At 36.9% G+C, this 11,642-nt stretch overlaps 1 pseudogene; it reads right to left on the reverse strand.

Moving 5' to 3' along the window:
* Positions 1-3,543: 3,543 nt before the first annotated feature.
* On the reverse strand, positions 3,544-4,341 carry LOC104855723 (annotated as a pseudogene).
* Between the last annotated feature and the right edge of the window lie 7,301 nt (positions 4,342-11,642).

Genomic DNA, 11,642 nt, shown 5'->3' on the forward strand with positions numbered 1-11,642 from the left:
ATCTGGAAAGAGAACATTCTACAGTAATATCATTAAATGTAGCTCTGATAAATCATGGTCCCTACTATGTATCACAAAGCAGGTAAAAGATATTTTACATTCACAGAGGTATGATACAGTACCATCCTACATCAATAATACTAGAATCAGTTTTGGTTTAAAATTTACTTTGCAAATAAGATTGCTACCCCTGTTTTTTCCTGGGCTCCTATCACATGGAGAATTGTTTTCTATCTTTTCACTTTCAGTCTATGGGCTTCTTTTTGCCCTAGGTGTGTTTCTTGTATACAACATATTGTTGGATTTTGCTTCTTATTCCATTTTGCCAGTCTATTTCTCTTGATTGGTGAGTTGAGGCCATTGACATTGCTGGTTATAACTGATATGTATTGACTTATTATTGACATGTTATTGGCCTTTTGCTGACTCTCTTTACTTTCTCACCTTGTCCTTTTAATTTCTTGCCTTGCCTGTTTGATTTGCTCTGTTGGGCCTCATGGTGTTGTTGCCTTCATTGTCTTTTTCTAGGATCTTGTTTAGAATTGCTTGTAGTGCTGGTTTGGTATTCATGTAGTTTCTCAGGTGTTCTTTGTCGTGGAATTGCCTTATTTCCTCATCCATTTTGAAAGAGAGCTTTGCAGGATACATCAGTCTAGGTTGGAGGTTGTTCTCTTTTAGTACTTGAAATATCTCATTCCAGGCTCTCCTTGCCCCAAGGGTTTGTGTTGAAAAGTCTGCTTTGATTCTGATGGGTTTTCCTTTGTATGTGATTTGTTTCTTTTCTCTTACGGCTTGTAGTATTTTGTTCTTCTGTTGGGTTTCTGGGATCTTGATTATTATATATCTAGGTGTAGATTTTTTTTGATTGTAGCTAGTTGGGGTCCTGTATGCCTCAGTTATCTGAATGTCAAATTCTTCTCCTCTGTTTGGCAAGTTTTCTGTCATTAATTCTATGAACAGCTTTTTAAAGTCATTTGTATTTTTCTCCTGCTACTTCATGGATTTTCCTATCAGCCTTATGTTATTCTTCTTTGCATCATCTAGGAGTTGTTGGATCAATTTCTCATGATCCCTTACTCTTTTTAAGAGACCTCTCTTTTCATGGTCACTGACTGCAATCTTATCTTCTATATCTGAGAATCTATCTTCGCATTCTTTTATTCTGTTGCATACACTTTCTATGGAGTGTTTAATCTCCTGGATATCTGTTTGAATCTTTTTTATGGATTCCATTTCTTTCCTATGTTATGCGTTTATTTTTTCCAATTCTTTCTTATGCTGGGCCTTCATGGCTTCTATCATGGTCCTGAGCTCATCTATGTTTTTGTCAGTTTCTGCTCTAGAGTCTCGAATCGTGACTTCCATTTTGCTCACTATGTCTATGTTTATCTGGGAAATTATTTCTGTTTTGAATTTTTTAGAGCCTGATTGATCTGTTTTGTTATTTCCTGTGCTTTGAGTTCAGGGTGTCCTGGTTCACTATTGGCCTTTTCATCCTCATTTGCCCTACTGTTTGCCATTGGTGAACTGAAAGTCTGTCCTTGTGCCTTGCTTAAGTGTTTTCTCATTTTAATTTTTGTTGTCGGACTGTCCATGGTTTAATCTCTGGGTTATCACCCAAATCTTCCTGATATAGTTGCACCCTAGCTTCTGTGTCTCTAATGACCCACAGACACTCTCATCTTCATAACATCAGAGAAAACAGCTCATCAAATCAACTGCAATGCTTTACCCCAACTGATACAATCAGCAGCACATTAAGATCAAGCACAACTTGGAATCTGACCATCTGTGGTGGTCTACCTCTCAGGCTGCAAGGCCCAGATTGAGTTCCCCAACCTTCTGAATGGCTGAACTCCACAACGTTCTATTACATGTTTCCCATGCCATTTCTTTAAAGATGTTCAAAGTTAGGAACTCAGAAATATACCTTTGATGACCACCTCTGCCTCTGCAGAGTGGGTCCAAAGGCTGGCACAGTCAGGAGGTCTGAGAGTGTGCAAGGGGGGCGCTGCAAGGCCCAGATTGAGTTCCCCAACCTTCTGAATGGCTGAACTCCACAACGTTCTATTACATGTTTCCCATGCCATTTCTTTAAAGATGTTCAAAGTTAGGAACTCAGAAATATACCTTTGATGACCACCTCTGCCTCTGCAGAGTGGGTCCAAAGGCTGGCACAGTCAGGAGGTCTGAGAGTGTGCAAGGGGGGCGCGACTTATGGGGATTCCAGGGCACCTGTGTGGCTACCTTCCCGGCACTGGAGCAATGGCAGTTGGGGCAAAAGAAGGCGTGGCTCTCCTTCCCTCATGGATCGGGGCCCAGGCTACCTCCAGGCACTTGAGCGATGGCAGCTGGGGTGGGAGAAGGCGTGGCTCTCCTCGTTGTAGATCTGGGCCCAGGCTACCTCCGGATTGGAACTTTTAATCAAGTATATGCTGATCTAAAAATCTTTGTTCCTGGAATATATGTTTGGTAACCACTGTGATTAGCAGTTATAGCAATTTCAATAAAATAAGTCATCAAAAATGGATGACTTGTCTGAAAGAGCAGTACCTACATTATATAGATTGAACTTCGTGCCTTTTAACCATTTCCAAATTTAATTCGTACTATTTTTTTTAATTAAGAGAATTTCATGTTGTTCCATAGCAAGATGACCAAAAAGGAAGAAGAAAAAATAAACTCTCATGTCTGTTAGGATATTGTGTTGTATAACAATTCAAAACAAATTAGTTTAACTTATTTGATAGGCATACTGGAATTTCAGAACATAATGAAATCCAATTACTATATAATGTGGACAATAATGAAATTAACATTACACAGACACTTGCTAAATAAATGCTTCTTGTAGAACCATTACATATAAACATTGATAAGGGGAGTGCAGACTAATTCTGTGGAAACTTTTTGAAATTGAGCATCTAAAATACAACGTTTTTTGGGGAGGCAAAATTTATCCTAAACATTTTTCATGGTGGTGGTTTTTGACATTTCTTTCATCATTCTAGTTGCATCAACAATACAAGTGATTTACCAGGAAAAAAATTTCCCCAAACCAACACACCTTCTGTACACTTTATATATCACTCTTGTTGGAAGTGCTATCAGCATAGTCTTTGCAACTAGCTCAAAGCATGTATTTAAGTTTCTATAAGTTGTAATGTACATTATGTTTAATCTTTATGCCAAACTTTTCTGGTTGAGTTAGTTTGTTCTTTATGCAAGAATGGAAAACTCAGTCACCCTAAAGCTTCTAAGACTTATGGGAGAATGAACTATTATGGTTCACAGATATTAAGATGAAATCCACAATGTTGGAATTATGTTTAGAGTAGCCCAAACTAGAAGACAAATCCAAACCACCATTAGAAAAATAAAGTATAACACGGTCCAAAATGTATTTTTAAAGTTTTGTCTTAGCCCTCAGTCTAAATAGAATCGATCTTCAGTTCAGCAGCCAGCAGAAATTGACTGTGCAATTTTCCAGTGTGTTTATTGTATAAACTATATTCTAGAAGGTTCTTTTAGTGCTACACTATTTCACTTTTTGTCCATTGGAGGGCGTGAAAAATCCACAAAGCCATCAATGAGAACAGGCCATGCTCCCTCTTCATCATAATTAGATATGTCATCTGCAGTCGTACTGAAGTCTAAGGATTCCAAACATCTTTTGGTATTGATTGTTTATGATATTCCAGCAAAAATTTATCCCATAAATCTAAGAATTTCAATCTTCATTAAGCACTAGTTCCAGTAGGCAATGGCCATTTCTAAATCTAATACTTTTTGTCCTGGATTCTTTGCAAGATTAAAAGTAAACTGGTAAAATCCTTAAAGCATCCTGGTCCTTTCAATTCTTGTCCCATCTTTAACTTTTAGCCTTTAGCTTTAGCTGTCACATCCTAATTCTGTCATGCTATCCATGAATTTCTGCTTGGAGAACTTACACTGTTGCTGCTCTGTATTTCCATGCAGTGATCAAACGCTAGTGCTGGCTGGATCAAGTGCCAGATCACCACAGAATTGCTGTATACCATCTATTCTAATTTTATTTTTATCTCAAGGATCTTGTATCTCTTCTATAGTTCTTTTTCCTGTCCAAGACCCTTTTACACTCTCTTGTATAGAAAGTTCAAGGTTTTGGAAAAAAAAATATCTGTTGCAACATTTAACTTCCAGTCATTTTGAGAAAGAAAACTTACTGCAATTTTTTTCACTAGATTGTAGGAAGATTATAAACTGTCAAACTTTATCCTTCTGTGATGACTTCAACTTCTTCGTGTTAGTGTCTTCCAGCCCCCCCCCCCTTTTGGTTCCACAGTGAATGAATGACAGCATGGCTCCTCTTAGGGGCTCCATTTATTTTTAACAAGATAAAAGGTAGTATTGCTTTGATAAATTATTATATAAAGTTAATACATTTAAAATTTTAAAATTAATTTTGACTTAGTTTTGGTTTTTCATAGCTGATTTTGAAGATTGGATAATATCTCATTTCTTTTCAAGGTTTGCATAGACATTTGGCCCAAATGAACATAATCAAGATCTAATAATTTTATACAATTGAGAGGAAGCAATTCATCAATGTCTCATATAATAGAATTAATCAATTTTTAATAATTTTCCCCTCAATCATTGGCAGAGAACATCCAGCTAGTGTTAGCACTCCAAGCTCAGCCAAAGGGTTAAATCACTTTCCTCAGCTGGGATTTGAATTGCTTTTCAGTGCTAGGGTCACTCTCACAGTTAAATGACAGATATTTTCCTGAAAATCCCTGGCATCTCTTCTGGTAATATAAAGATCACTTTCTGCAACAACAGGGTGATGGTCTTTAATAACTGTTAAATTTATTCTTCAGAGATTTTCCAAAGATGTCCTATTGCTTCTGGAGGACTCCCTTGACACCAAACTCTGCATTTTCTTTTTGCATAATGCCTACAATTTAGAGTCACCAGGCTCCCTGTTGTATAGCTCCTGTATCCTTGGTTCAGTATAACTAAAATGCTCATAAATCTCCTTTTCTTCCAGTAGCTTTCTGCAGCAGCTGGTGTACGACATAATGTCCCTGATCTATAATTCCAGACAGCCCTAGGGTGAACAGACAGACCAACTGAAAGCCGTTGTGTCAGATAAAATGATGTTGTTTGCACAACTCAATGTCCTCAAGAGGTAATTGTGTAATACTCCCAATTTGTATTCTGCATAAAATTATTTTTACAAGTTGTAAACTTCCTATAGGGAACAAGCATACCCAACTGAAGGATGCTGAACATATGATTATGTAATGTAATTTTAAACTCAAAATAATTGACGGATCCTAGCAGCATCATAAGGAAACAGCTGCAGGGACTGGGATGCAGCTCTAGGGTCAGGCACTTGCCCAGCAAGCTGAGGCTGTGGCTAGGTTTGATATCACAACACCTGAGGATTCAACCAGATACTTGGCATGAGAATGTTTCATTAAAAATGCTGTAAGAGGTTGCTTCCCTACCTCCAGTGCCCCAGGCCTTCATGATATCAGGCTCTGTGAGGACTGCCCAGCCATATGGGTGCCTCTCCAGCATTACTCCCCCCTCCCTCCCCACTCTTGGGCCTCATTGTGGTGCTGGTACCTGGATGCACACTGCAGAGGCACAGGTGGTCATACAGGCCATTTTACCGAGCTTCATAGATAGAATGGAAGTGAACAACCATGATAAAGGCACATCAGACCTCTGTAGTTGGTAAGTTGAAGGGATCACCACCTTCCATCAGAACTTGGACTATCTTTAAGGGAAGGACAGCTGGAACCTGCTGTAGAACCTTGCAGAGTTCAACCCGGCAGGAGGTCAGGGAGCTCAGCTTGGGCCTTGCAGCCAGAATTCAGCCCAAATCTCAGCATTCTGCAATTGGCCAGCTGAGACTAATTGATTTAGTTATGCACATTGCTGCCCACATTGTCTATTGTGACAGCAGAGATATATCCTGAAAGAGTCTCAATTTTTTTTTGTTTTCTTTTGCCCTTATTTTAAATTTTTATTTTTTAAAATTTTGTTTTTTTCACATTCTTCAAATTCTTCCTATTTTCTTTCTTTTTCCCACTCAGTCTCTTGCTCCCCATTGTATTCTCCATTTCTCCTTTTGTTTCTGTTCCTGCCCTAATTTGGATTTCTTTCTTTCTTTTTCTTCTCTCTTTTTCATTTGCTCAGTTGTCATTACTTTCAAAGGAAAGTGAGTACAATTTATAGCTTCCTTATTACTGTTAAGTTGTTCTATTCTTGTCTTTGTTCTTACACTGTGTCTTTCCGTCTTGTCTTCAACAGTTTCCTAGAGTTTGCATGATCATCCTGTGTCCTCTGGCTTCATTTAAAACCTTCTGCTATTCTTTTACGTATTTATTCCTCTCCTCCCAACTACATCTAAGTCCCCATCCTGAAGGGTAAAGTTGCTATATTGAAGAGTTTATTCACTATAAACATATTTTGGGCTGGTCCTCGATTTTCACTTAATTCACATGGATAAAGTTGATAGATTAACAGCTATCATAAATGGTCAATTTCTAAGCTGTGCTTGATACTATTGTGTTGCTGATTGTATCAATTGGGCAAAAGGGTTGTGATTGATTTAATGAGTTGTCCTTTTTGATATTATGAAAATGAGAGTATCTCTGAGTCATTAGAGACTCAAAACCTAAAGAACAACTATATCAGGAAGATCAAAGTACTAAACCAGGAATTAAACCAAGGACAGCCCAGCAACAAAAATAAAAATGAGAAAACACTTCAGCAAGGCTCAAATACAGACTTCCAGTTCACCAACAGCAAATTCTGGGGAAGACAAGATGTAAAAGTATGACAATTAACCAGCAGGACACCCTGAACTCAAAGAACAAGAAGTAACAAAACAGATCAATCAGGCTCTAGAAAAATTCAAAACAGAAATAATTTTCCATATAACCACAGCAATGGTGAGAAGAATGAAAGACATGATTACAGACTCTAGAACAGAAACAGACAACAACAAAATAGATGGACAAAAAGCAAAACAAAACAAAAACAAACAAACAAACAAACAAAAAAAGCATAGATGAGCTCAGGACCATGATAGAAGCCATTAATGCCCAGAATAGGAAAGAAATGGAAACCATGAATGCCCAACATAAGAAATGGAATCTATGAAACATATATACAGGAGATTAAAAGCTCTATTGAAAGTATCTGTAGCAGGATGAATCAATATGAAGATAGGATTTCAGATATAGCAGATAGGATTGGAGTCAATGACCATGAAAAGAGAGATCTCTTAAAAACAGTAAGGGATCATGAGAAATCCATCCAACAACTCCTAGATGATGCAAAGAATAACATAAGATTGATAGGAATCCTTGGAGTAACAGGAGATAGTACAAATGACTTAAGAAAACTCTTCACAGAATTAATGACAGAAAACTTCCCAAACAGTGAGGAAGAATTTGACATACAGATAAGTGAGGCATATAGGACTGCAATTAGCCATGATCAAAAAAAAAAAAATCTACACGTAGACATATAATAGTCAAGATCCAGGAAACCCAACAGAAGAACAAAATACTGAAAGTATTTAGAGAAAAGAAACAAATTACATACAAAGGAAAGCCCATCAGAATCACAGCAGACTTTTCAACACAAACCCTCAGGTCAAGAAGAGCCTGGAATGAAGTATTTCAAGCCCTAAGAGATAACAAGTTCCAACCTAGACTGCTGTATCCTACAAAAGTCTCTTTTAAAATGGATGGGGAAATAAGATACTTCCATTACAATACTTAAGAAACTTCATGAATACCAAACCACCACTACAAGCAATTCTTAACAATATCCTAGCAAAAGACAATGAAGGTCACAACACCATGAGGCCCAACAGAGCAAATCAATTAGGCAAGGAAAGAAACTAAAGGGAGAGGGGGAAAAAAATTAAAGGGAGCCAACAACAGGAGAATAACATGACAATGATATGTCGATACATATCAGTTATAACCATCAATGTCAATAGCCTCAATTCACCCATCAAAAGAAATGGACTGGCAGAATGGATTAAGAAGCAAAATCCAACAATATGTTGTATATAAGAAACACACCTAGTTCAAAAAGAAACTCATAGACTGAAAGTGAAAGGATGGAGAACAACTCTCCATGCAACAGGAGCCCAGAAAAAAGCAGAGTTAGCTAACTTATTCACAGACAAAGTAAATTTCTAACCAAAACTGATTAAGAGAGACAAAGGCCACTACATCCTTGTAAAGGAACAATCCAAGCAGAAGAGATGACAATCATAAACATATATGAACCAAATATTAATGCCCCCAACTATATAAAACAAATATAAAGGACATGAAAAACCAAGTAAGCCCTAATACAATTGTAGTGGGGGACCTAAATATGCCACTATCACAAATAGATCATCTAGGCAAAAAAATCAACAATGAAATACTAGAACTGAACCAGGCTTTTGAACAAATGGACTTAATAGATATGTATAGAGTGTTCCACCCCACAAAATCAGAATATATATTCTTTCAGCTGCACATGGGTCATTCTCCAAAACAGACCACATACTAGTGCATAGAACATGTTTAAATAAATACAAAGGAATCAAAGTTATCCCATGTATATTATCAGACCATAGTACAATGAAGCTGGAGATCAATAGCATAAGAAACTGTAAGACCTTCACAGACACATGGAAATTGAACAATACTCTCCTGAACAATCAATGAGTCACAGAAGGAATTAAAGAAATCAGTTTGTACAAATAAATGGTAATGCCAGTACAACATACAGGAATCTATGGGACACAATGAAAGCAATTCTACATGGAAAATTCTTAGCAGTGAATGCCAACACTAGGAAACAAACTCAAATAAATAGCCTAATGATTAATCTTAGGCTGCTAGAAAAAGAAGAGCCAGAAAAACCCAAAGCTCATACAAGGGAGGAAATTATAAAGATCAGAGCAGAAATCAATGCAGTAGAAACTAAGAGAATGATACAAAAAATAAATGAATCAAAGAGTTGGTTTTTTGAAAGAATAAATGAAATTGATAAACTCTTAGCTAACCTTATCAAAAAAAAAAAAGAGGAAAGAAAAGGCTCAGATCCATGCAGTTAGGAATGAAAAAGGTGAAGTAGCAACAGATCCAACAGAAATACAGAAGGTCATCAATACCTACTTTGAGAACCTGTTCTCTAATAAAATGGAAAACACAGGAGAAATGGACAGAGTTCTTGTTACTTTGAATTACGAAATTTGAACAAAAAGGATAAAAGAATTCTAAACATCCCAATTACAATCAGTGAAATTGAAAATGTAATTAAAAGTTTACCTGGCTGGGGATTTAGCTCAGTGGTTCGGTGGCCTGCCTTGCAAGAGTAAGGACCCGAGTTCAATCCCCGGTACCAAAAAAAAAAAAAAAAAAAAAAAGTTTACAAACTAAGAAAAGCCCAAGTCCTGATGGCTTCACTGCTGAATTCTCCAAGACATTTAGAGAAGAACTACTGCCACTAATCTTTAAACTTTTCAATGAAATCAAAGGGGAAGCAATACTTCCAAATTCATTCCTGGAAGCAAGTGTTACTATGGTTCCAAAACCAGGGAAAGACCCAACCAATAAAGAGAACGACAGGCCAATCTCCCGAATGAACATGGATGCAAAAATCCTCAATAAGATACTGGCAAACAGAATACAGAAGATCATCAAGAAGATCATACACCCTGACGAAGTCAGATTTATCCCAGGCATGCAAGGATGGGTCAACATACATAAATCAATAAATGTAATACACTCTATCAACAGAGTCAAGGACAAAAAACCATGTGATCATCGTGATAGATGCAAAAAATAAAAAAATTAGACAATATTCAACACCCATTTATGATAAAACTCAACAGAAAATTGGAATAGATGGTCTTTATCTCAACTTGATAAAAACCAACAGCTAGCATCATTCTAAATGGCCAAAAACTGAAAACTTTCATGCTAAAGTCAGGAACAAGACAAGGATGTCCACTATCACCACTTCTCTTCAATGAAGTTCTGGAAACATTAGCCACAGCAATTAGACATGAGAAAGAAATTAAAACAATATATGTAGGAAAGGAAGAAGTTAAACTGTCACTATTTGCTGACAATATGATACTCTACATAGAAGACCCAAAAAAACTCTTCCAAACAACTTCTAGACTTACTTGACACTTTCAGCAGAGTAGCTGAATACAAGGTCAACACCCAAAAATCAATAGCCTTCTTGTACACAAATAACAGATTCACTGAGGAGAAATTAGGGAAACAATCCTTTCACAATAGCATCCAAAAAAATGAAGTATCGAGGAATAAATCTAACAAAGGAAGAAAAAGACCTTTACACTGAAAACAACACTCTGAAAAAAGAGAACAGAGGATATAAGAAAATGGAAAGATATCCCCTACTCCTGGGTAGGAAGAATCAACATAGTGAAAATGGCCATAATACCAAAACTGCTATACCAATTCAATGCAATCCTGATTGAAATCCCAACAATATATTTCACAGCAATAGAGAAAATAATAAAAAATTCATTAGGAACCAGATGAGACCTGGAATATCAAAAACCATTCTAGGCAACAGACACATGGCAGGGGGTATCACAATCCCCAACTTGAAACAATACTACAAAACCTCTGTGATAAAAACGGCATGGTACTGGCAAGAAAAAGACTGGAATTTCAGTGGAATAGACTGGAAGATACAGAAACAACTTCAGATGTACTTAGCTATCACATCTTTGACGAAGGAGCCAACTATTCTCACTGGAGAAAAGATAGCCTCTTTAACAAATTGTGTTGGAAAAACTAGATTTCAAATTGCCAGAGATTAAAACTAGATCCTTATTTTTCATACCATGCACCAAACTAAAATCCAAGTGGATTAAAAATCTAAATAATAATGTGCTCTCTTTGGCAGCACATATACTTAAAAAAATCTAAATATTAAAACAGAAACACTAAACTTGCTGGAAGATAAGTTAGGCAGAACTCTCGAAGACTTTGACATAGGCAAAGACTTTATCCTCAGTATCATGGAAACTAGCACAAAGAACCAACAACTGGGATCTCATCTTATTAAAAAGCTTCTGCACTGCAAAAGAAGCCACCAACAGAGCTAAGAGCTCTAACAGCTGCTCCTCAGAGAAAGGACTAGTATCTAGAATATATAAAGGACTAAAAAAAAAAAATCAGGCTCTCCAAATATAAAAACCAGATTCAAAAATGGGCATCTGAAATGAAGAGACATTTCTCAGACAAAGAAGTAAAAGCAGCAAATAAATATATGAAAAAATGTTCCATATCACTGGTCATTCAAGAGATGCAGATGAAAACAACACTGAGATTCCACCTTATCCCAGAAAGAATGACTGCTATCAAGAAACCAATAGTGCTAGGGATGTGGCTCAGTGGTTCTGCTGCTTGCCTCACAAGTGCAAGGGCCCAAGTTCGATTCCCAGTACAAAAAAAAAAAAAAAAAAAAAAAAGAAGAAAAGAAAGAAAGAAAGAAAGAAATAGCAAATGTTGGTGGGGTCGTGGGAGAAAAGAACCCTTCTCCTAGGATTAGAGGTTCCATTTGACCCAGCTATATCTCAGCTGGGT

This window comes from Fukomys damarensis, unplaced genomic scaffold (genome assembly GCF_012274545.1).
Source record: "Fukomys damarensis isolate Sample0158 unplaced genomic scaffold, DMR_v1.0_HiC HiC_scaffold_33, whole genome shotgun sequence".
Classification (NCBI taxonomy): domain Eukaryota; kingdom Metazoa; phylum Chordata; class Mammalia; order Rodentia; family Bathyergidae; genus Fukomys; species Fukomys damarensis.